This window comes from Polyodon spathula, chromosome 4 (genome assembly GCF_017654505.1).
Source record: "Polyodon spathula isolate WHYD16114869_AA chromosome 4, ASM1765450v1, whole genome shotgun sequence".
Lineage (NCBI taxonomy): Eukaryota > Metazoa > Chordata > Actinopteri > Acipenseriformes > Polyodontidae > Polyodon > Polyodon spathula.
Window position 1 is genome coordinate 90,568,124 of NC_054537.1, and position 26,056 is coordinate 90,594,179.

Sequence of the window (26,056 nt, forward strand, 5' to 3'; positions counted from 1 at the left end):
CTATTATGGCTTCCGGTAGACTTTTGCGACATTATTTTGTAGTTTCTTTGATTAGCTGATGTTAAATAAAACCTCAAATTATTATTATTATTTTTTTTTTAAATGATGTCTCAATCCTAAAATTCTAGGTGAAGCAAAACTTTAGGCCATAGCTGTATACCCTGTATACCCTGCCTAGTGTTCATTTGCATTATAGGATGCAAATTAGCTGTTTGCATGTTACTTGTGCCCTGTTAAGAAAAGGGACCGAATAGAAGCCACTAAATGCAAGTCATTTTTTTCTTACTGTTTATGTTTGTTTTACTTATTTATATGAGCAAATCAGAGTCCATAACCAGTTGTTCCAATTTGATTCATAACAGTCAGGGGCCCTGTGACTTGTCATCTTCTGTTCATTTTCAGAATGCTCAAAGTACTTAAACAGTAAGTTTCAATCTCAAAAGCAGTGAAATGTATAAACCAGCTGAAAATCTCATACAGCAGCAACTCTACATACTGTATACCATGTCAGAAAACAAACCCATTTAGTATGCCAGGCAATTTTAAATTAAAATCTAAATTAAATGACACCACCTCAGTTTGTTTGGAGCATTCATTCATTCAATAATAATATATATATATATAATTATAAAAACACAGGGGCTCCCCAGTGCGCATCCGGTAAAGGCACTCTGAGTGGAGTGCAGGTTGCGCTCTATAGCCTGGAGGTTGCCGGTTCAAGTTGAGACAATCCAACTGCTGACCGTGGACAGGAGTTCCCAAGGGGTGCCGCACAATTGGGGAGGGCTTAGGTCGGCCAGGGTGTCCTCGGCTCACCACGCACCACCAACCCCTGTAGTCTAGCCATCATGCATGTATGACCTTTCAAGCATTCGGAATATTAGGGCAGAAGCCAGTTATTATGGGGTCCCCCCCCTCCCCAATTGTTTTAAAATCAGTATTTTTTAATTGAAACATTGCCCAGATGTACGGTTGCACACTGAAATTGACTAGCGTTACTAGGCCGAATCACCCTCCCCAAATTTAAATTTCTGGGGTGTGTGCAATTGTCAGATTTAGTCATATTTCCTTAAAATATTAATGTAATGAAAAAGTCAATTTAAAAAAATGCTTATTATGAAGTGATTGTACAGTGCGGTACACTAGGCAAGGAATTACTACTTTACAATACTAACAATGCAAGACAAACAATGAAGTACTGTAATCTTAAAACAACTACCATTAGGGAGACACCAGCAAATTGTGTATTTAATCTTGTGTAAGCTTTAAAAGCAAGTTCCACCTGAATAAATCATCCACCTCACAGCCCTAATGAAGGGTTTAGCATCAGTTTCAATCTAAGACAACTGGAAACAAGAAACAGAAGAATAAGGACACTCATTTGCTTTGTCATTTACTTTTAAGAAAAACAAATTCCTCTCCAGACTGTTCACAGATGACTCACAATGACCAGGGCATTTATTAGCAGAGAACATTTTCCATTGCTGCGATATTCTCAGCTCTTACATCCTGCCATATGTGCAGGAGACTGTTCAAGCAACAAATCTTTCAGCTGGGTAGTCTGACGCATTACATCCATAAATACCTTAGCCAATTACATTACATAAAACACAATACTATAATCACATTTCAAAGGTGACCTTCCTGGTAAATGCATCTTTCTATATCTTTCATTAAAAAAAAAAAAAAAAAAGAGAGACAGTTGTGTGGAAAATTCATAGTTAAAATGTAAATGTACTAGTACAATGACATTCTTAAATCTATGAGCACAGAGATGCTGTGATGTGAATCAATTTTGTCTTTTCCTCAATCCAACTTTCCCTCCAAAAACATTCTTGAGTGATCTACTTCAAAAGGACAAGATACTGGTAACAGGGTCGTAAAGATTTACATTGGGGAATGTTTTAGACTACCAGCTGTGCTGACCTGTTAGCCTTGTAGAAATAAACAAAGCTGATTATTACATTTTAAAAGAATATCTGTTTTGAAAACAAACAACTGTTTTCTCAAAGGGTTAAGAAGGGCGACACCAGGTGGATACAAAGTGCCATGACTTTCCCATGAAATGACTGAAAACTACACTGAACAAATATAAAAACGTAACATGCAACAATTTCAAAGTTTTTACTGAGTTACAGTTCATATAAGGAAATCAGTCAATTTAAATAAATTCATTAGGCCCTAATCTATGGATTTCACATGACTGGGAATACAGATATGCTTACGTTGGTCACAGATACCTTAAAAAAAAAAAAAAAAAAAAAGGTAGGGACGTGGATCAGAAAACCAGTCAGTATCTGGTGTGACCACCATTTGCCTCCTGCAGCGCGGCACATCTCCTTCGCATAGAGTTGATCAGGCAGTTGATTGTGGCCTGTGGAATGTTGTCCCACTCCTCTTCAATGGCTGTGCGAAGTTGCTGGATATTGGCGGGAACTGGAACACGCTGTCGTACACTTCAATCCAGAGCATCCCAAACATGCTCAATGGGTGACATGTCTGGGGAGTATGCAGGCCATGGAAGAACTGGAACATTTTCAGCTTCCAGGAATTGTGTACAGATCATTGCGACATGGGGCCGTGCATTATCATGCTGAAACATGAGGTGATGGTGGCGGATGAATGGCACGACAATGGTCCTCAGGATCTCGATACGGTATCTCTGTGCATTCAAATTGCCATCAATAAAATGCAACTGTTTTCGTTGTCCGTAGCTTATGCCTGCCCATACCATAACTCCACTGCCACAATGGGGCACTCTGTTCACAACGTTGACATCAGCAAATCGCTCGCCCACACGACACCATACACGCTGTCTGCCATCTGCCTGGTACAGTTGAAACCAGGATTCATCCGTCAAGTGCACACTTCTCCAGGGTGCCAGTGGCCATCGAAGGTGAGCATTTGCCCACTGAAGTCGGTTACGACGCCGAACTGCAGTCAGGTCAAGACCCTGGTGAGGACGACGAGACAACCAAGAAATTCTTCGGTTGTGCAAACCCACAGTTTCATCAGCTGTCCGAGTGGCTGGTCTCAGACGATCCCGCAGGTGAAGCCGGATGTGGAGGTCCTGGGCTGGTGTGGTTAAACGTGGTCTGCGGTTGTGAGGCCAGTTGGACGTACTGCCAAATTCTCTAAAACAACGTTGGAGGCGGCTTATGGTAGAGAAACGAACATTCAATTCTCTGGCAACAGCTCTGGTGGACATTCCTGCAGTCAGCAGGAATGCACGGTCCCTCAAAACTTGAGACATCTGTGGCATTGTGTTGTGTGACAAAACTGCACATTTTAGTGGCCTTTTATTGTCCCCAGCACAAGGTGCACCTGTGTAACGATCATGCTGTTTAATCAGCTTCTTGATATGCCACACCTGTCAATTGGATGGATTATCTTGACAAAGGAGAACTACTCACTAACAGAGACGTAAACAAATTTGTGCACAAAATTTGAGAGAAATAAGCTTTTTGTGCGTATGGAAAATTTCTGGGATCTTTTACTTCAGCTCATGAAACATGAGACCAACACTTTACATGCTGCGTTTATATTTTTGTTCAGTGTATGTCCAAAACGTAACATGACGAATGTGTAACAATTACAAGAATTTAATTGGTTTTAGACTTTGAACAACTAATCTTGTGGACGCAAGTTTAAGAGTTAAGTATGTTTTCCCAATAACATTGAAATGTTAATTGTGTTTTAAATGAAGATTAAAAGTGAAAATAATTCTTAAATGATTTTACTTTAATTATTGTATAACATGATTAACACGTTTGTAATGGTAATTTAGTTAAGGAGAAAAACTGAAATTGGTATCCTTCTATAATCAAAATATATAAAGTTATATCAAAATGAAGCTTTATCCTATATTATCCCTCTGGGGAGGGGAGAGTTACTTATGTTAATGATGCACATTCTTTGTGTAAAAGGAACTGTCCTTCAAACTCTGGAAGCCAATGCAAAGACTGATTTAGTCAAGGATAAACTTCCTGCGTTGACCTGAAAGTGATGGAATCACTAAAGTGAAAAGGGCGCTATACAAGCATGAACTCTCTCTGTCTCTCAGATTGAAAAACCACAAAGAAATCACGGAGCCTTCGCTTGTAATGGGGACCCATTTAAGGGTCATATGCATCTTCGTCCTGAAGACGACTGCTCATCTCCTGCAATTCTACATGTTATGAGAAGACCAGCTGCATCTCAGCATGTGTTTTTCAACAACGACCACTCCTCCAGAAGTAGTATTATGTTTCAAAGACATTAAGATTCCAGTAAAATACTATTTGTTTATATAAGAAATATCTACATGCAGACCAGAAGTAAAAGCGTTTAACACAACGTATCACTTTGCTAAAGATTACAAATATAAACAATGTTTCTTTGATGAACAATTGAAACTTAAAGAGTTTAACTGAACTGATAGTGTGCATTTGAAAACAAGAGCTATGAACGTTGTAACCAATTCAGGTGAATGGTGATTAGGAAGTCAGCCTTCTGATACCCAGATGGCTTGGCTTCCACCTGTCCACAAAACATGGACAATCCATTTTCTTGTTTATTTATTTATTTATTTTACATGCCATGGTGGTGACTAAATCTAGCTAGTTGATCACAGGGTTCCAATTACTACATACCATTTAAAAAGGGAAACAGGTGCCAGCATCAGTGTTAGCCCATGAGTGGCAGGAGCAGAAAGCGTACTTTGCCTACAGGAATGTGCCTAGTGAAATTATTTGACATTCAAGACTAATTTTCTCAGTCAAGGGAGTTAATAAATATTAACAAGCTACCAAAAACAAAACGACATGATCTCATGCAGAACTGTATTGAGTTTCATATTTTATTGTAGTTTTTGTTGTTGTTCTACTAGTGCTGTTGCTACTTTTCCAATATTTCTTCTACACTGATTACACTGTACTGTATGGTCGTGCCATTCATTCCCAGCATACCAAGGTCTACGAACATGCAAATAAGATTCCACTGTGCATTTGCTGTCCAGTGACCTGGCAATAAAGCAGCTGTTAAATATGTATTCCTCTCATTGCAATTTCATTTTTGCAGAAATAGATCAGGGTCAGCTGCAATTAACAGTATCATGCCTAGGATACAGTAAACTGGTCATTTTTCATAAAGACTTGAGCAGGGTAAACATTCCCACTTCAATCCCTTGTCACATACAGCATAATATATTAAGAACTGATTAAAAAACATTACAGTAGCATTGTACCAGATACTGCATCTTTTGGCACTGCTACTGCATGAACACATACAATAACTCTGGCTGCATTCACAATGGGTCAGTTTCAAATGGACTACCCTGATCCCTTGAAGCCGCAAGGGAACTAGGATGGCATCCACGCACTTTGAAAACAAAATTGGAAAAAGACAGGGCGGATCTGAGCAATAGGCCCTGCACCACGGACCTAACACGGACATAAAAAAAAAAAGATAGCTGCTTCCGCATCCAACAATCAAAGAATATCACAGATATTTGCAGAGCTTTTTGAGATGTCATAGTAATAAAATAATGACTTGGATAGCATTATTGAGGAGTTTGGTGATAAAATGAGTGATCAAGAGAGGATTTATCTGATAAATACAACGAACAAGGGATGGGGCTTGGTTGGAGTTGCAGTAACGAGTATCCTGTTGATATGCAGTGCCTTTTAAACCTGTTAAAAATGAAAAACAGTGCGTGTAAAATAAACCGTGCATGTGAAAATAAATTGGACCCGATGCACCTCACAGGTGCTGAATAAATGGACCGCTAAGGGTCAATTCAAAGGCCATTACATGTAACACCACATAGCAGTTAAACTAGGCACCCTCACGAGAACATCACTTCAAGCATACTGTAGTAAAATATGATTCTGCAGCCTTGAGTAAACATAATTGTGATCATAACAAGTTGCTTACCCACGAGAACTTGTTTTGATGTAAAGTCCTCAGTGATTGAGCACCATTGACATTTGCATACTGTATTTAAACTGCTGTAATCATATCAGTCGCTTTTGCTAATTGTAATCATATCAGTCTGCTTTTAAGAATCAACCGCTTATAAGAATCAAATCATCCGGGACAGATGTGATCCTTATAAACAGAGTGCACTGCACTGTTGTTAGTTTTGTCCAGTTTGGTTTGGATTTGGGGTCTGACCAAATTTCTGTCAGAGCTTCAGTTTCTCCCACTATCCATATTTCCACAGTGAAAAACTGGGACTTTCTTTTTTCTTCCACTCTCTGATGCCGTAGCAACTCTGAAGCCATTAAAATAACACTTTAGTAAAGTAAACATTGGGTGAATATATTGCAGATCGTAACAATTAATTATGTTATGTTTATTGCAGTGACTATAATGGTGAACTAGGGGGGAGGGGGGGCCCTCATTTTGTCGCTAGGGGGGGCCTAGGAAGGGGGGCCCTAGGGGAGGCTAGGTGTTGGGGAGGAGGGGGGGTTATAAAAACCAAACGCAAACAAATAAAAAAAAACACACTTTATATTGAAAAAAAAAAAAAAAAAAAAAAAAAAAAAAAAAAAACAGTCAATCTAGTCAATACATATTAAAGGTACAAAAAGCCAGAATTCAAAAAGATAGATCAGCTATTACCATTTAAACATATGCACATAATCAGAATGATTAAACAAATAATTGCTTATTGTATTTTTGAATGGCACTAACACAACCTAACATATTACTCAGCTATTACCTTGTAGAGCACACTAATGCAGCTTTGTACTTAAAAAAAAAAAAAAAATATATATATATATATATATATATATATATAATATATATATATATATATATATATATTATATATATATATATCAGAATATGAACTAATCTATGTGCAAAATGTTTACCTCAGAGTCAAGTTTCCTTGTAGTTTGTTTAATATGTGCAAAAGGGTCGAGTCCGGCAGTTGATCACATAGACTACTAAACTAAACACAAACCCTCTAAACTGACCCAGTGTGAACTCTGACTCTGTCGCTGGTTACCTAATGTTTTAGAACTTTCTTGTTCAGAAAAAAGAGCAATATTCTGGTGATTTCTATACAGTATTCTAGGCAATGGTGCTTTCCTACAAGTGACATACTGTCTATTACTGTACAACAGTCAACAGTATATAACTTAACAGGCTAAATTGTATGTACATTACCCTTTTTAGCTTTTTATGATGTTGTTCCAATATTGAGAAATGTTAGCATTATTTCCTGTCTCCTTGCTTGCAGGCTGGATCTCCAACTGGTTTTGTAGAATGAGACATGTATATATATGCATGTCACTTGGAAGTAGGAAACCAGTCCATTTCACAAAACAATCACAACTGCAGATGCATTTACCACTCTGATTTTGTTCTATATTTAAGTGACAATATCAGTGACTTCCATGATGCACATTGGAAACAGCAATTAAGTGCTTCAGTTTATGGGTATAACACAGCTGCAGCCCACATTGTGCAGTGCTAATTAAAAGGTTCGCTGGCTGTCTTGCATTAAATATGCATATTAAGGAGATGGAGAATGGCACTATTAAATACAGCTTTGTAATTTGTTCAGACTAGTGGTGCTGAACAGCAAGAAGCTACTCTTTCAGTACCCAGGGGGAATCATTTCATAAGAACATAAGAACATAAGAAAGTTTACAAACGAGAGGAGGCCATTCGGCCCATCTTGCTCGTTTGGTTGTTAGTAGCTTATTGATCCCAAAATCTCATCAAGCAGCTTCTTGAAGGATCCCAGGGTGTCAGCTTCAACAACATTACTGGGGAGTTGATTCCAGACCCTCACAATTCTCTGTGTAAAAAAGTGTCTCCTATTTTCTGTTCTGAATGCCCCTTTTTCTAAACTCCATTTGTGACCCCTGGTCCTTGTTTCTTTTTTCAGGCTGAAAAAGTCCCTTGGGTCGACACTGTCAATACCTTTTAGAATTTTGAATGCTTGAATTAGGTCGCCACGTAGTCTTCTTTGTTCAAGACTGAACAGATTCAATTCTTTTAGCCTGTCTGCATATGACATGCCTTTTAAGCCCGGAATAATTCTGGTCGCTCTTCTTTGCACTCTTTCTAGAGCAGCAATATCTTTTTTATCGCGAGGTGACCAGAACTGAACACAATATTCAAGATGAGGTCTTACTAGTGCATTGTACAGTTTTAACATTACTTCCCTTGATTTAAATTCAACACTTTTCACAATGTATCCGAGCATCTTGTTAGCCTTTTTTATAGCTTCCCCACATTGTCTAGATGAAGACATTTCTGAGTCAACAAAAACTCCTAGGTCTTTTTCATAGATTCCTTCTCCAATTTCAATATCTCCCATATGATATTTATAATGTACATTTTTATTTCCTGCGTGCAGTACCTTACACTTTTCTCTATTAAATGTCATTTGCCATGTGTCTGCCCAGTTCTGAATCTTGTCTAGATCATTTTGAATGACCTTTGCTGCTGCAACAGTGTTTGCCACTCCTCCTACTTTAGTGTCATCTGCAAATTTAACAAGTTTGCTTACTATACCAGAATCAAAATCATTAATGTAGATTAGGAATAGCAGAGGACCTAATACTGATCCCTGTGGTACACCGCTGGTTACCACACTCCATTCTGAGGTTTTTCCTCTAATCAGTACTTTATGTTTTCTACATGTTAACCACTCCCTAATCCATGTACATGTGTTTCCTTGAATCCCTACTGCGTTCAGTTTGAGAATTAATCTTTTGTGCGGGACTTTGTCAAAAGCTTTCTGGAAATCTAAATAAACCATGTCATATGCTTTGCAATTATCCATTATCGATGTTGCATCCTCAAAAAAATCAAGCAAGTTAGTTAGGCACGATCTCCCTTTCCTAAAACCATGTTGACTGTCTCCCAGTACCCTGTTACCATATAGGTAATTTTCCATTTTGGATCTTATTATAGTTTCCATAAGTTTGCATATAATAGAAGTCAGGCTTACTGGTCTGTAGTTACCTGGTTCAGTTTTGTTTCCCTTTTTGTGGATCGGTATTACGTTTGCAATTTCCAAGCCTCATGGGCAACAGAAGCAATATTATTTAAGGAAATTCATATCCCTAAATTTTGCTTGTTATCTGGATTTGTCTGTCAAAAAGGAAGCTCTAGAAATTATCAGCTGTGTTACTATGAGTCCTCAAATCGACTTACAATTGTATGTGCAGGAATAGATGTACTGTGCAATGCTTTCTTTATTAAAAGAAGGCAACATTTTTTAATAAATATATACTTGTGATTAGAAAAACCTGTATCTACATATCTGTGCTGTTAATTCCTTACATTTCTTTAGCGAAATCCATCATTTGTTTTTAGTGCTGGGACGAACGCAGGCTTTTCATATTCAGATATTCGCTCATAATTTAAATACCGTATTACTCAATTTGACGGCGCAGCGTTTATTTTAAATTGATTGAAATGACTGCGGCTCATAAACGACGGCAACCTGTATTAATAATACTATGATTTTGAAACGCTGCAATATTTTATTACGTGATTTATGGCATTTTAGAAGTATCGCGGTTGTTTATTTTCTGTAATACGGTAGCCTACCTGTATGCAGCAGCGTGTGTAGCTAACCTACTTTGACTACAGTACATTTATCGGCAACAGTAACCGAGAGCTTATTAGGTGGGAGCTGGAAGGTCACAGGAGTACCGTACCAGCGAATCACAAGTGTGTACTGGTTGTTAAGAGGCGGGACAATGCTGGTATGGCAGTTAAATCCAAGAGCGTGATGTAGATGTTTTCTGACTCGCTCTAAAGCAGCACAACTGGAAAGGGAAATTGTAATGTCGTACCTGGTCAGGCATAGTACAGCAAAAGGTTAACATTCATTTATTAAGTTTCTACACAGTACTGTGTAAGTTTCGAGTTCTTTCATTTCCCATCGGCAAAACCAGCTATGTGCAGTTTTGCACAGCCTAACACAACTAAAAGTCACAAATGGGTGTCTGAGCTAAATGCTAAAAGGCAGGAGACTAGCAAAGATATTGTGAGTGGAGGAGGGAAACTAAAAGACAAGATGGATGTGCCCTGCAATGTACAACGTGCTATGCAAAGCATCAAGGACAGAGTGCACCTCTGCCCCCTTTCCCCCACAGAGGCAGTGTGCAATGACAGAGTGGAAACCCCTATCATTGGACAGAATTAAGACAAATGGGAGGGGAATCACCAGTTGCTTACAAAGGTATAAATATCAAATCTTGTAAAATTCTTTTCATCTCTTTCGAATTGACTCCATGGATATCCGTGCTTTCTGATACAAGCGTATGCACTGAGCTGTACTGAAGCCTTGTCCAAAGTCAGTTTAAATCTCGTGCTTATATGGGATTCTACTGGAGGTATACCTTTCTTGGATATAAAGTGTTTTTGAATCAAAAACCGTTTGTCAGCTTCATTTTTTCACTACAAATAAACACATACAGAGTGGTGATCTGCAACCACGTGTTAAATCCCATACTTACAATTTAATAAAACTCAATACATACTAAAAATATTGGCATGGCATGCAGGCAACGTCAGACCAGGAAATGCAGGACACTGTATTGTGAGTGAAATGCACTAGCGCGCTTATTTATTACAAAAAACTAAACACTGAATAAACAAAAATGGCACGCTGGCCAAAATAAACAGACAAATAAAAATCAGTAACTAACCCCAAAACAAATATCGAGCTTGTCCTTGTTTTTATAGATTTTAGATTTCCTTTCCTTCTCTCTCCCATTCTTAGTAAAAAAATAAACCAAATACACCCAGGGGCAGAGGGGATCCTGTCACAATCAGTCAATCATATTATGTCAAGCTTGATATTCTTTAATCTTGATGCTGTAAACACCACTTCAGAACACATGAATGCATTCCCCCTGCAAATAACAATCATTAATTATTTGTGTTTCGAATTGTGCAGAGCATAATGGTTTCTTTAAGGCAATATTTTGTTTGTTTATATTAATTAAAGCATAAAAAAAAAACCCACCTAGGACAGTATCTATGCATTGCAAGCTCACTTGGGTTGTAAAAATAAACAGTAAAACGGTAACCTTGGGGTTGAATGTTTCTCATTCAAAAAGAGCAGACACTATAGTAAACTGTTTTCATGTCAGTTTCCATGACACCAAAATCCAATGACTGTAGCCTCCACTTACAGTACACCACACATCTACTGTATGTAGATGAAGCACCTTACATGATTCTTTCAATTATTTTAATTATATATATACAAATTTACTTTTATTTCTAAAACAGAGCAACAAACCCCTTCTGTTCATGGCATTCACACAGTTAAAATAACATGCAGGGCAATGCCTTTAAATAGGTCTGTTGATTGGCAAATTTGTTTCAAGCAATTCAATATCCCAGCAGGCAGCTGCGCATGTCTTCAGGGACGCAATGTGGAAGAAGTCTGTTTAGGTTTGGGACACAATCTTGAGAACTCTCATGACGCTTACTGAAGGGTTATAGGTAATAAACCAATTATTTTATAAAGGGATGAAATATAGGAAACAGACACATACTGTTGCAAAGACATACACTGATACGGATCTCAACTTGTCAATTACTAATAATTAAACAGCAGTAACAAGGTAATGTACTAAAGAATTCCAATGTAATTACTGTGCCGAGAAAAAGTTTGTGAACCCCTTAGGATTTGCACATATTTCAAACCTAAAATGTTATTAGATCTTAATCTAAGTCCTAATAATAGATAAAGATAACCTGATTAAACAAATGACACAAAAACATGATACTTTTTCAACATTTATTTATCCATAAATGATTCAACATTCAATACCCATGTGTGAAAAAGTATGTGAACCTTTAGATTCAGTAACTGGTGGCACCCCCTTGAGTGGCAATGACATAAACTAAGCGTTTCCCGTAACTATTGGTCAGTCTCTCACATTGATTTAAGGAATTTTGGCCCATTCCTCCTTACAGAACTGATTCAATTCTGTGACATTTGAGGGCTTCCTTGCATGGACAGCTCGCTTCAGGTCCTGCCTCAACATTTCAATGGGGTTTAGGTCCGGACTTTGACTAGGCCATTCTAAAACGCAGAATTTCTTCTTCTGCGGCCATTCTTTTGTAGATCTGCTTGTATGTTTAGGATCATTGTCTTGCTGCATGACCCACTTTCGGTTTAGCTTCAGCTCGCGGATGGATGGCCGGACACTCTCCTCTATAATCTTCTGATACAATGCAGAATTCATGGTTGTGTCAATGATGGCAAGCCGTCCAGGTCTTGAGGCAGCAAAGCAACCCCAAACCATCACACTCCCACCACCATGCTTGACAGCTGGGATGAGGTTCTTCTGTTCGAACACAGCGTTTGGTTTTCACCAAACATAACGTTCCTCACTGAGGCCAAAAAGTTCTACCTTTGGCTCGTTTGTCCAGAGAACATTGTTCCAGAAGTCTTGTGGATCATCTATGTGCTCTTTGGCGAACTTCAGACAGGCAGCAATGTTCTTTTTAGAGAGCAGTGGTTTCCTCCTGGCTATCCTTCCATGAACACAAACGAGGCAGAAGTGTTAAAGGCACTAGGAGATCTTAAAATAAACAAAACCCCTGGGCTGGATGAGATCCTCCCAATAGTACTCAAAGAAATGAAAGAAGTTATTTACAAACCGCTAACCAAGATCATGCAACAGTCTCTTGACACAGGGGTGGTACCGACAGACTGGAAAATTGCAAACGTAATACCGATCCACAAAAAGGGAAACAAAACTGAACCAGGTAACTAGAGACCAATAAGCCTGACTTCTACTATATGCAAACTTATGGAAACTATAATAAGATCCAAAATGGAAAATTACCTATATGGTAACAGGGTCCTGGGAGACAGTCAACATGGTTTTAGGAAAGGGAGATCGTGTCTAACTAACCTGCTTGATTTTTTTAAGGATGCAACATCAATAATGGATAATTGCAAAGCATATGACATGGTTTATTTAGATTTCCAGAAAGCTTTTGACAAAGTCCTGCATAAAAGATTAATTCTCAAACTGAACGCAGTAGGGATTCAAGGATTAGGGAGTGGTTAACATGTAGAAAACAGAAAGTACTGATTAGAGGAGAAACCTCAGAATGGAGTGTGGTAACCAGTGGAGTACCACAGGGATCAGTATTAGGTCCTCTGCTATTCCTAATCTACATTAATGATTTAGATTCTGGTATAGTAAGCAAACTTGTTAAATTTGCAGACGACACAAAAGTAGGAGGAGTGGCAAACACTGTTGCAGCAGCAAAGGTCATTCAAAATGATCTACAAAAGATTCAGAACTGGGCAGACACATGGCAAATGACATTTAATAGAGAAAAGTGTAAGGTACTGCACGCAGGAAATAAAAATGTGCATTATAAATATCATATGGGAGATACTGAAATTGAAGAAGGAATCTATGAAAAAGACCTAGGAGTTTTTGTTGACTCAGAAATGTCTTCTAGACAATGTGGGGAAGCTACAAAAAATGCCAACAAGATGCTCGGATACATTGTGAAAAGTGTTAAATTTAAATCAAGGGAAGTAATGTTAAAACTGTGCAATGCATTAGTAAGACCTCATCTTGAATATTGTGTTCAGTTCTGGTCACCTCGCTACAAAAAGGATATTGCTGCTCTAGAAAGAGTGCAAAGAAGAGCGACCAGAATTATTCCAGGTTTAAAAGGCATGTCATACGCAGACAGGCTAAAAGTACTGAATCTATTCAGTCTTGAACAAAGAAGGCTACACAGCGACCTAATTCAAGCATTCAAAATTCTAAAAGGTATTTACAATGTCGACCCAAGGGACTTTCTCGACCTGAAAAAAGAAACAAGGACCATGGGACACAAATGGAGATTAGACAAAGGGGCTTTCAGAACAGAAAATAGGAGGCACATTTTTTAATGTTGTTGAAGCCAACACCCTGGGATCCTTCAAGAAGCTGCTTGATGAGATTCTGGGATCAATAAGCTACTAACAACCAAACGAGCAAGATGGGCCGAATGGCCTCCTCTCTTTTGTAAACTTTCCTATGTTCTTATGTTCTAACACCATTCATGTTCAGTCATAAACACTCACATTAGCCAAGGCGAGAGTGGCCTGCAGATCCTGCAATAACTCTGGGGTTCTTTGTAACTTCCTTGATGATTTTCCAGTTTGTTCTTGGAGAGATTTTGGTACGACGACCACTCCTGGGTAGAGTGACTGTGGTTTTGAACTTTCTCCATTTGTAGACTATCTGCCTGACAATGGATTGGTGGAGTCCCAAATCCTTAGAAATAGTTTTGAAATCCTTTCTAGACTGATGAGCATCAATAACTGTTTTTCTGAGATTTCTTTTGATCATGGCATGACGTGTTTCCACACACCAGTATGGTGAAGACCAAACTCACAAAGTTTCTGATCTTTATATAGGATGGGGCCTTCCAAACTCACCCCAGAAGATCTACCTAATTATTTAAATACCTGACTCTAATCATCCCCTTAATTGAGCTGATAAAACCAGGGGTTTACTTACTTTTTCGCATACCCTGAATCTTAATTACTCCTTGTTTGTCTAAGTCATACACCATTTTGTTTCAAGAGACATGGAATTGGTTAATATAAACACTATTGGACATTTAAGAAAAGACTGGTTTTGATTCAAGAAGGCTATCATGGTAAAACTATGGAATTTCCATAATTATTATTGGGGTTCACAAACTTTTTCTCTGCACTGTAGGAGGCACTTTATGAGAGCAGTGATTGTGCATCCCCCTGTTCTACAGTTAAAATCTTCACGCTAAAAGGATTTATCTTGTAAATACCACAAAATTTAATCACAAACTGAAAAAGCAGTTTGCGGAGAGCGGTACAAAATACAAACAAATAAAAAAATACAAACTTTTTTTTTTGCACATATCCTTTCTGTGCTTTGTTGTAGTTTGATTACATGATAAAAACACATGGAGATTCTCCGCTCTGTAGGTTGCGTTTTGCATTACTGTGATGCTTAGTGATACCTTCTTAAAAGAGCAAGAGCCTGCTATTAAATCAGCATGCCCAGCTATCTGTGGCCCTGCTTGCCTGCCATAACTGCAGTCCATTAGCCCTGATTGTTGAACTAACCAGCTGAACTGTTGACACCATGGTGGCTGAAACTTCCTTTCTGAGCTTTGTTTCAGCAGCTCAGAAAATGAAGACTTGGGTGCTACTGGTAGCACATTTCCACAAAATGAAATGCAAAAACATGTTGATGAAAGCAGGCACAGCCAAACTTCAAACAGAAGCATTCCTTCACCAAGCCGGTCTTTGAAGACCTCCCCCCTTTCCATGCAAGAACAGGATGCGATTCTCTATCCTACTTTTCTGGACACAGCAAGAAGACTGCACAGAAAGTGTTCAATACACACAATCATCTCCTTAAAGAACTTGGGAAAGGAAAACTAGACAATGAGGGATGCAGTGAAGTTTGTGTGCAAGTTGTACAGCATACCAGAAGCAAGCACTTGTGGTGAGGCCTATGTTAAACTGTTTTGCAAATCACCAGAAGCACTGCCCCCAACAGCGGATGCCTTATGATTTCATGTACAACGAGCACACTACCAAAGCATGGTATGGGATCAGGCCATCAATCCACTGTCCTACCATCACCTGCAACCATGGGCTGGAAAATGGACAGCTGTTACCAAAGTTGTGCAATTCCCGAGTTGTGCAAGGATATTGTCTCATGTCTATGCACATTGCACAATTGTACCTGCAGGAAAGGGAAACTTACATGCACTGGAGCTGGCAAGTGTGCAGGCAGTGGCTGCACTTGTAGAAACAAATTTATACAAAATATATGAATATAACCCTATTCTGATGTGTTTAGTGTGTTTGTAGGCATCAAAAACATGATATTAGACACAAAGATCATTGCGTTATCACCTCCCATTCAAAAGATATGAGGGTTTGACATTTGTTGAAAGATACAGGGGTTTGATCAGCATATCCGATCTGTACAAGCTGGTTCTATTTGTTAGAAATGTGGAAATTGTAAAAGCTTCTCTGAATTTCTCATGAAGCTAATGACACGTCTTTGAAAATGGTTGACATGTCATGGTTGATTCGACATTGGGCAACAACATTTTGCTTTATCTTTTCTCGGCGGAAGTCAGCTTGCTGCTTGTGTATTCTGGCAGTGACTTCTTTCTTCGTCTTTTCTCAGCAGTCATTCACGTTGCTGTTTGCGTACTTGGGTAGTCACATCTTTTTTTGCTGATTTTAATACATGTATCAACTATACTGTACTTGAATTTAAGATGCAGGTCACTTTTTTTTTTTTTTTTTAATGTTTTCTAATTGTGTCTTATATTCGAAGAAATATGGCCTCTTACTCTGGGTTTAGCTCCTGTGAATAACATTTAAATCAGAATTTTTTTATTTATTTATTTTTAAACATAGATCCTTCGAGCGATTTCAAAGATTGTGAGGCTAGCGAATGTTATCAAAGGGCTTTGCAGATATAGATGCCGGTATCCTTGCATTTTCATCCTCGGTTAGAATCAGCATCTCAGGACAATAACATGCTATCAGGGCCCCCTAGAATCTGTAGTAGGCTATATACTTTCTTGTTCAGTTTCTAAATAAACAAGATATGTTCAACAGGTCATCTATGCAACTGCTGATTCATCCTTCTTTTTTTGAAGTGTAGATATAAGCTTATGTACTGCATGTTGCATCCCATTGGCTCCTTGCACATTTCTGCTGTCCCTTGGACTAAAAACTAATCACACGCTACCATAAAAAAGGTTTGATACACTTTAATTTTGACAATCTAAATAATCACTCAGAAATTCAATGTATTCTTGTCAAACATTACTGGTGAATTGCACACAGTAAAATAATAGCGAAATGAACAGCAATTATAAGGAATCCATGGACTCTTCTTATTAAGATTCCATTTGACAGCAATTGTGTTTCCTTGATTAACTAATCATTTCCTCTAGGCTATCCATCTAGGTGTGCATTAGCCTGCAACAGCTGTGGTTAGACAATAAGTCTATAATTATAATCTTTCATGAAAGAACCATGTGTGTAAAATGCACATACCCATACAGTACATTATTCCTCTTGAAATGTTGTTTTCCTACTCTAAGCCCCTGTCACACACAAATGCCACTACAGAGCCATCTGAGACATTAAAAAGATTATCTAAAATGCCCATTCACACAGCATGAACTTGCACAATCTATGCTGGTATAATACCATCATAACCCTTTTACACTGCCAAAGGTTTCATGCCAGTACAAATTTCAAACCTGTCAATCAACAGATTGTTGTCATGGCAACAGCGATTCGCCCATAAATTACAGCATCACGCACTGCCCCTTCTATTTATTACACCACAGTGTCTGGGCTGGGGCCTGAATCTTTATTATTCTCACAAAAGTTTTGTATTTAGAGAAATTCAATACTTCAATACTGTGTAGACTACAAGCAGACAAAAGTCAAGCCACCTTTATTTGTATCTCTTTCACGTGTGTTCACAGTCAAGAATATTACTGATCAATCAAGCAAGTTCTAAACTGTATTCTTAACTCCACACAGTGCATGAACCGTTTCATTTACCTACTGTAGTTACGACAGGAAGTTACTAAAACACTTCACAATGTTTTACAAAAATGTGTAATTTGATTTTATTATTATTATTATTATTATTATTATTATTATTATTATTATTATTATTAATAATAATAATAATAAATAATAATAATAATAATAATATGCAATGTACTCTTTGTTGTCTGTGAACACGCTGTAACTTAAGATCCACTGAAGCTGCAGTTTCGCAGGCAGTATTTCTGTGCTATTACTCGCAAAGACCCAGTATACAGTAATAGCGCAGGTTGGAATGCAAGTCAAGAAACAGGCTTCATTATTATTATTATTATTATTATTATTATTATTATTATTATTATTATTATTATCGTACAGTGAAAATAACAATTATAAACGCAGTACCGTAAAATAACACATTAAAAACTTCTCACTGCAAAAAGAATCATACAAACAATAAATATATCAGAATGTCTTTCATTACCATAAACAAAATAACGACATCAACTGACTGTGTAAAGTTATATTAATATTCACTTAGGTTTTCTGGTGCACTTACATGTCTTTATTAAATACATAAAAAGTGAACGGTAAAACCTACTAGTAGCTAGTTGTGTGCAACGAGGACCGTACACACTTACCACCATGCTATGTTCCCAGCTCTCTTTTTCTCACTCTTTTCTTTCTTTTTTCCCGTTCTGAGTGGTATAAACTACTCCATAAATTAAGTTAATTATTAAACACTATCAACTCCTCCATCTTTATCACTTGCACCACGCAGACAAGATTGCTGCCTGTCGGGACTGCAGCTAGAGTGGCAGTTTCTCAAAGCCAATCAAGCAGCGCACAGGGGCTGTCGACAAACAGGAGCCAATCCATACAGATACAGGGGCGGACCAAAAATGTTTCCACGAGCGCGGTAGGTTGCTCCTTTTGAAAAAAAGCGTCCCAAAACTGGATGGGCGGACTTTCTGTGTGATGTCATTTGTTTTCCTAATGAGTTTTATTTTTAAGTTTTTTTAGACGCTTTTGGCAGGTAGGTGCCTCTGGGAGCGGCAGGTGTGTTGAATGGGAAATGCAGTTTGAGTTTTTGTCCACATTTGTTTATATGTGTTTTTTTTTTTTTTATGTAGTAATATGTTTAATGTTAATGTTAAATATAGGTGATAAATAGCATAAAATAGCAGTGACCATGTTAGTTTCCACTACAAAGCAAGCACACAATCCTTCCGTACATGCATACTATTATCTTTACTGGTAATAATATTTAAATTAATACTGTAAATTATTGACAAATCAATCATTTAATTTTTTTTCAGCATGAGCAGTTCAAACATACATTACATTACACCGGGTGAAATTGCTGTCTGAAAAAGAAGACTTGGCAACAGAGCCGGTTCAATAGCTGGCAGGGTCTTTATTAACAGCAGCAAGTAACACAGCTGACAGCGCAGGATTCTCCACTCTGAATTCACACACAACTGATGCACCCTCTTTTATCCCCCTCAGACCCAGACACATAAAACACAAAGTTACAAGTATGGGAGGAGCCCACTGACCTTTACTTAACAACAATGTAACATTATCACGTTCCTCACCAAATCAGAGTCCTGTACAGCCGCATGGGGTTCACATAAACAGCACTTTGTGACCCCCGTGTAGACTGTCTGACCCATCGCCAAATCCCGGCACCCTGCGGCATGGTGCAAGCAGTCAAGTCCAGCAGGTTAACAGTTCCGGAATGCAAAGGGGAATTGCATCTCTGATAGAATGTCCAGAGATTAAAACAACGTGGCAGTGAGACAGTTAATCTTCACAGCACAACACTTGTAATTGAACTTGACTGTACCTATAAGAAAGTTGTTTTTTTGTTTGTTTTTTTTAATCAAAGAGTGCCATTAGCCTAAACCAGGGTTTTCTGCAATTTGAGTCTGTCTGCTCAAGAGCATGATGTGCAATTAAACTACAACAGTATAGTGAACTGAAATAACCTACTTTATTTATTTATTTTTTATTTTTTTCAAAACACACACACACATTCACAGAAACCATGTATGATATTGCTCAACTGAGGCAAAACAGCAATGTGGCGAACTGCATTGAAACAGCTCAGGCAAGGTTATTTGTTTGACAAACAAAAAATAAATTACTCCCAAAATAAGCTTATTGCTTCATAAACAAATAGTTTAAATCACTTCATTGCTAAATAATAGTTTAATTTAGCAGGACTGCATTTGCAAGACAAAGATTTCAGTGGTTAAATAAAGCGAATAGGGCCCCAAAATAGGTTAGATGTCTCAACATGTTTCCATTCACAAGTGTAAATACCAGTTTCTCTGAGCCCAGTAGAAATAAAGAATGCTTTTATTTGTCAAAGTGAGGATAGACATAGGTAAATAACATTTGCTTGTTGATGGAACATTTGCCTACAGAAACAGAAGCACCAGCACCGGCTGTCAGGTGTTCTGTGCTACTGTGATAAGAGACCCCATTGAAAACTAGTTACAATCTGTGTCAATCTGCTTGCAATGCCCAACTTGCTCTCATGCTGAATTGTCTTACCTTTTGATCTTCAGACAGTCTCGTTATAGATCCATACAATAATTGTTGCCTCAAAGTTTTTGTTTTTTTCATACATTTTCTTAAAGATTTAGATGCTTTGTTTAGATCTGTTATTAGGCTTGAGTTAAAAGTGATTTGAAGTACTAGTTTGAAATACTTACTGAGAGAATTTGCCCAGGCCCTGACTCTAATGGTGAAAGGGGGGATACCTATTACCCATCAGGTAGATATATATATATATATATATATATATATATATATATATATATATATATATATATATATATATATATATATATATATATATTTTGTTTGTTTTTTTGTTTTTTTTCTCATTGTCACTAGGAAGCATAACCAAATATAATCGCTCAAAATTGGATGACTTCTTGTTTTGGATACACAGCCAATCTTTAGAAGAAATACCTGTCCAGCGCTTGTTGTTTTTCATTAAGAGCTCCACTTCAGTTATATTAGAGGATATTATATTAAAGGTAATTCTGCAAACAAAAGTTTACCTCCTGTGAGGTTTTGGGCAACATACAATTTTACGAATCAGTATCTGGAATGATTTATTTAGTGAAAGACTATAAAAAAATCGAAATTAACAGAATTACATTAAAACTCTTACACTTTTTCATATATTGCCTACCATATTCAAAAAACACCCAGGTCCATTAAAGTACAATAAATCAATCATGGAACTTAATTTTGTCTGTATGTTTAACTTACTTCTGTGGATTACTGAATAACAAATAGTTCCCATGTAATTATTCCAGTAAATGATTACAGGTCACAAAATATTTCTCCTACTCTGTACAGTTTCAAATTATATTCATTAGCTTTATGTAATACTATTTAATATCAATATCACTTGAATTAAAACAAATTAGCACAACAAACACGTTATGGTCTTCTGTCGAATTCACATTTTTACTCATTATTTACACAACAAAAACCTGTACAAAAGTGATTGGAATGAACTGAATTGTGGTTCTTTCATAACCAAGAATTAGAGACAAGCATGACTTGTGAATGGCATGCCATTCAAGGTAAGATTTATAAAATGAATGCATTAGCTTTATGTCCTTTTGTCATCTGTAAAGTAATATGTCATAAATGTGCTTCAACAGCAGGCCCTTGGTGGAATTCTGTAATAAGAAACATCAACTGAAATAAAAGGGTATCTACATCATGGTCTCACCAAAAGTTGTTCCATATGCCTGAGAGTCAGGATTTGAAAATAATGACGTGAAAACAATGAACTTCACATCACACTAATAACATAATCCAATGCCCTGACTTTGACACTTAAAGGTTATGTCAAAGGTCATATGACAGACATCACAGCTCATGCCAAGAGGACAATGAATTGTGCCCCACAGCATGCGATCTCCAAGCCCAACTGTCTAATGAGATTAGAAATACATCAGTTGCCCACACAGCAAGGTCTCGTGTAGGTGTCACAGCAACAGGTTCATTTCACACCGATGTGTGGAAAGGTTTTTAATCTCTGATATGGGCTACATTCTCAAGGCTATTTACTTCACTTCGTCATTAGCACAAGGTTCTCAGAAAGAGACAGAGTCACAAAAAGAGAAATAAACAAGTCGACTTTTAATTTCGGGACTTGAAGAAAGTATTAAGTCATTTCTTGTTTAATTGGTGTTTTTCTTTCCATTCAAGTTCAAAGTTGGAAAAGTCAGTAAACTAAAAAATAAAGTGTGCTTACTAAAATAAACCAGTGTTTACAATGCTTAGAGGCCAAAAACAGCAAAATAAAACAAAATCCCAAATACAAAGTGCTAATGTATTAAAAAATCCACTAGAACTCAACAATGCATACTGAACATTTACAGTATATGAACTTCAGGTTTAGACTTGGAGTTTGTTTTCAGCATGTAAGTTGCATATCTAACCCTGTAAAAACAGCACTTGCACGCTTGTGGACCATGTGTCTGTGCCTGGCTGTGTGACAAATTTAGTTACAATTTTGACAATTTAGTTAGCAAGGATTAAAGTTCTTTCATGAAAAACGTATAGACTAGGTACCAACTGGTCTTTACATCAACATTCTTCAACATGCACCTTCCTAGATAAATGAATACGTGTATTTCTATAACCAAATCAGCAGTCTTTGTGGAAGACATTAATGGCCAAGAGTTCTTATTTGAATTTAAGGCTTGAACTTAATAGTACAGATCATATTAGCTTTGTAGGTGTGCTTATATAATGACTTGCAGTCTATACCCATGTGTTTTATTTTGCTAAAATGTAAAACATATGTTTTAAACACACACACACACACACACACACACACACACACACACACACACGACAAGTAGTATGTTCACTCATTTGTGAATAACTGTGGCTGTATTTGTTAATTACAATGATGTGTGAGTACTAACATACAGTCAGCTTTCATTCAGAATGCTTACTGTTTTGTGTTTTCTATTTTTAAATAGTACATGTTCACTCACCCATAGGTTTTTGGTACAACAAACTGAATACTAATTTGATATTTGCTGTTGTAGACATCCAAGCTCTACAATGACATATGAAACACAAATAAAACCAAGCACATTCACTTTTTAGTTTATCTAGTCTAAGCAATATACATGTTTATTCTACATCAATTAGCAGACTTTTGAAATCATGTTTTTTGCAAGCCATGATTACTGAATCATTTTTTATTAATTATATCCTTAGGATGTCTTTTTGTTTTTTGTCACAAATATCAAGGCTTAACTATGAATAATTAGCAAGCTCTATACATTATTAATAAGGTTAGTGTTTGTTGACCTTTTAGATCTAAAATACCAAGGCTGGATGTAATTGGTGGGTGCTTTAATGTTTTTTTCTCTTTGAAACGCACACTTTTTATAGTACTCTTTTTTTTCAGATTATTTCTTTCTCCTCACTAGGTTCACATATCAATCCAGGGTCTAATTATCCATAATTCATAATTCATATCCCTAATTATTGTGAACAACTGTGGCAGTGTGCCCCGCCGATGTGTGGATTTTGTGTTATATGTTGGTGTACAGGTATTGGTGCACAGGATATAAATGGGTCTGTGTAGCACGAGTGATTTAAAATATATAGTTGTATTTAGGCACGGTGATTGCACAAACTCTTCACATGCATTTAAAGTATTTAGTAGTATGTGAGCATGGGGTTGTACAAATTAGTTCACGTGCTGGGATTCAAGTGAGTAATTAATTAGTAACTGAATCCCAGCACAACAGTATATATAGATGCACGTTTCACTCACTCGGGGTTGTGTGTTTGGTGAGTGGTGAACAGGTGTGGAGAGGAGAGAAATAAAAACTAAGAACTAAAAGAAAGAGTAAATATAACAATTGCTTTGACTCACCGTGTTTGTTTATCTGTTCGTCCACTGTTTGTTTAGTGTTAGTCTGTTTTGTTTGTATATTTATTTTGGCCCAAAGTGCCGTGTGCTGTTTTTTTGTTTAACCTTATTATTTGCAATAAACACACTGAGCGCTGCGACGTCTCAGTTTTCACCTGGAAGTACTGCGTGTCTGTGTTCCTTCCTGGCCTGACGTCACCCCTACAGCCAAGCCTGTTCACTACAACAAACAAAACACAAAACCCTCCACAACAGAAAGATGTTGATCCCCCACAGCTTTTACATTCTGGTGCCCACCTCTGTATTCTGTAGTCAATGAACTTGTTCCCTTCACCCTGTCAGGTCCAATTTAGGCCACTAAAGAAGGAATGCAAATGCTAGTAGCTACTGCAGATTTCTGTTGTGCATTAAGCAGAATCATTGCTATCTGCTTTCAGCTATTTTCACACTATGTTTTTTGGGTCTAGACAGCTTCTGAAATGTTACCAGACATTGTTTCAGGAAATCAGGTCTACTCCTTCCAGTTTCCATAAATCTCAAATGACAGCCTTGTTTGTCACTGCAGAGCTAGAGTATGCCTGCAGGGCAACAAGGCTGTGTGTTATTTTACTTTTAGCTGACAGAGGTCCACATTCTCCAAAGGTACGATTTGTTGGCTTAAATTTCAAAGCTTCAGATAAGAAGTGTACAGAAAAATCTATTTACTACTATTCAAAGTAATTTGGACCATGCAGTGTAGTGGTAATATAATGATTGCTATAAAATTGAAAATCTATTAACATTACCTCATTACTTTAAAATCCATGGCACAGAGTACTGTACTATAGTGTAAATACTAGACACAAAGGACTGGTTAGCACATTTTCTGTGATGGATCATGTGATCATAACACATAACATGGCAGGTTACAAGGGCAGGTCAAAAAACAAGCCAGATGTATTAAGTATTGACTGGAAAGCTGCTTGATTCTCTTCAGTTCTCTTTCAGGTTGGCCTCGACCTGTATCTGCTCCTGATAGGACCGCTTGGCTTCATTCACTCTGTGTGTAATCCCGCTCTCATTCTACAGCACTGAGGTGATCATCTCCTGCAGCTTAGTGCTGGCTGAGATTCTTCATCAGCTCTTGGACTTTCATGTATAGGTCACACTAATGCACTTATATCTTCACTCAGACTCCTGAGACTCCTACAATCTATAATTTTTCGTACTGTGTATCCACAGCGAGGCCACCAGACCTATAGTGCCGGAGGATAGCACAGATCTGAATGACTGCAGGCGCCCTATCAGCCACAGGAGCCACTGTGGATTCCCCTGTCAACGTAATCCCTCCCTACCCGGGCGGCACTCAGCCGATTGTGCGCGGCCCCCTAGAAACCCCCGGTCACGGTCAGCAGTGTCATAGCCTGGATTCGAACCTGCGATCTCCAGGCTATAGGGCACATCCTGCACTCCACGCGGAGTGCCTTTACTTGATGCACCACTCGGGAGCCCTTACTAGCATGGTTTTGATGTTGTAACTACAGTCAACTCTCGAATTAGACAGATTTTCAAGCAGGTCCTAGCAAACTTTTGCAGCTGCTTATTGTAAATTACTTCTTATAATACAAATTTACTGTTGGTGTGAATTATTTTAAAGCCCTCCCAGGGAAGAAAATGTGAATAAAATAAAATGTGCTAGTTCAAACCGCTGAGCGTATTGGGAATTATGGGTATTAACTTGCATCCACATCAGCTGCTCTGTACTGTATTTAATGCTGTTTGGGGACTAAGATCCTATGATGCATTTTGAGTTGCCCTAGTGCTCACACACAAACATGCACTATCCTTGCAGTCAACAGTGGAGGTTTTGAAAGTGGTGGATAATGCACCACCGTACAAGAAAAATAAATATGTTGCTGCAAACACTTTGTCAATCATTCTTAAAAAAAAAAAAAAAAAGAACACAATAATACAGGCTTATGAACAGCAAACCGTGGATGCAAGTCGTCAGGGTTTCTGATTTGCTCAGTGTCCTGATGTTGAGCACACCTTGCTTTTGTGGCTTAAAAATGTGATCAGAATGCGGCATGCAGGTTTCATGTGCAGTTTATTAGCACTTGAAACTTGCACCTTTAAAAAGTTCACTTATAGCCATATTTTCAATAAAACACACACTACTTTTAAATCTATAATACTTTTTTTCTATTGTTCTGTAATTGACATTTGATTTCAGTGTTACTATAACTTCAAAAAAAAACTGTCAGCATGCATTTGGCTTTAGAGTCCTGATCAGACACGTTTATTTGCTGGTCCCTTGAAATTCGTATTAATGAGAATTGACTGTAATTAGGGCAAGACTTCCTTTTAAGGGTAAACAGGATTTATTTGCACAGCAACAGCTCACGTGACACTACCAGCAATGGCAGCGCACGGAGCAAATCTTCTCTGTTCAATAATAAACTAGCATTGCTGAAGCTCGTGGTGGATAAACGGCTAGGGCAGATATGTGATGGATTACTGTACTACCTTTTATTATCCAGAGGACATTAAAGCCTGAAACAACTGTTGAT

At 37.7% G+C, this 26,056-nt stretch overlaps 1 protein-coding gene across 3 annotated transcripts in view; it reads right to left on the bottom strand.

Annotated features, from left to right (window-relative positions):
* The window catches only part of LOC121315086 (hyccin-like), a 47,597-nt gene extending 29,220 nt beyond the window's left edge, over window positions 1–18,377 (bottom strand). For all 3 annotated transcript variants that reach the window (XR_005950199.1, XM_041248986.1, XM_041248989.1), the window contains exon 1: window positions 18,214–18,377. The gene's annotated coding sequence lies outside the window, so the exon portion shown is untranslated. The remainder of the gene's footprint in view (window positions 1–18,213) is intronic.
* Window positions 18,378–26,056: the final 7,679 nt, after the last annotated feature.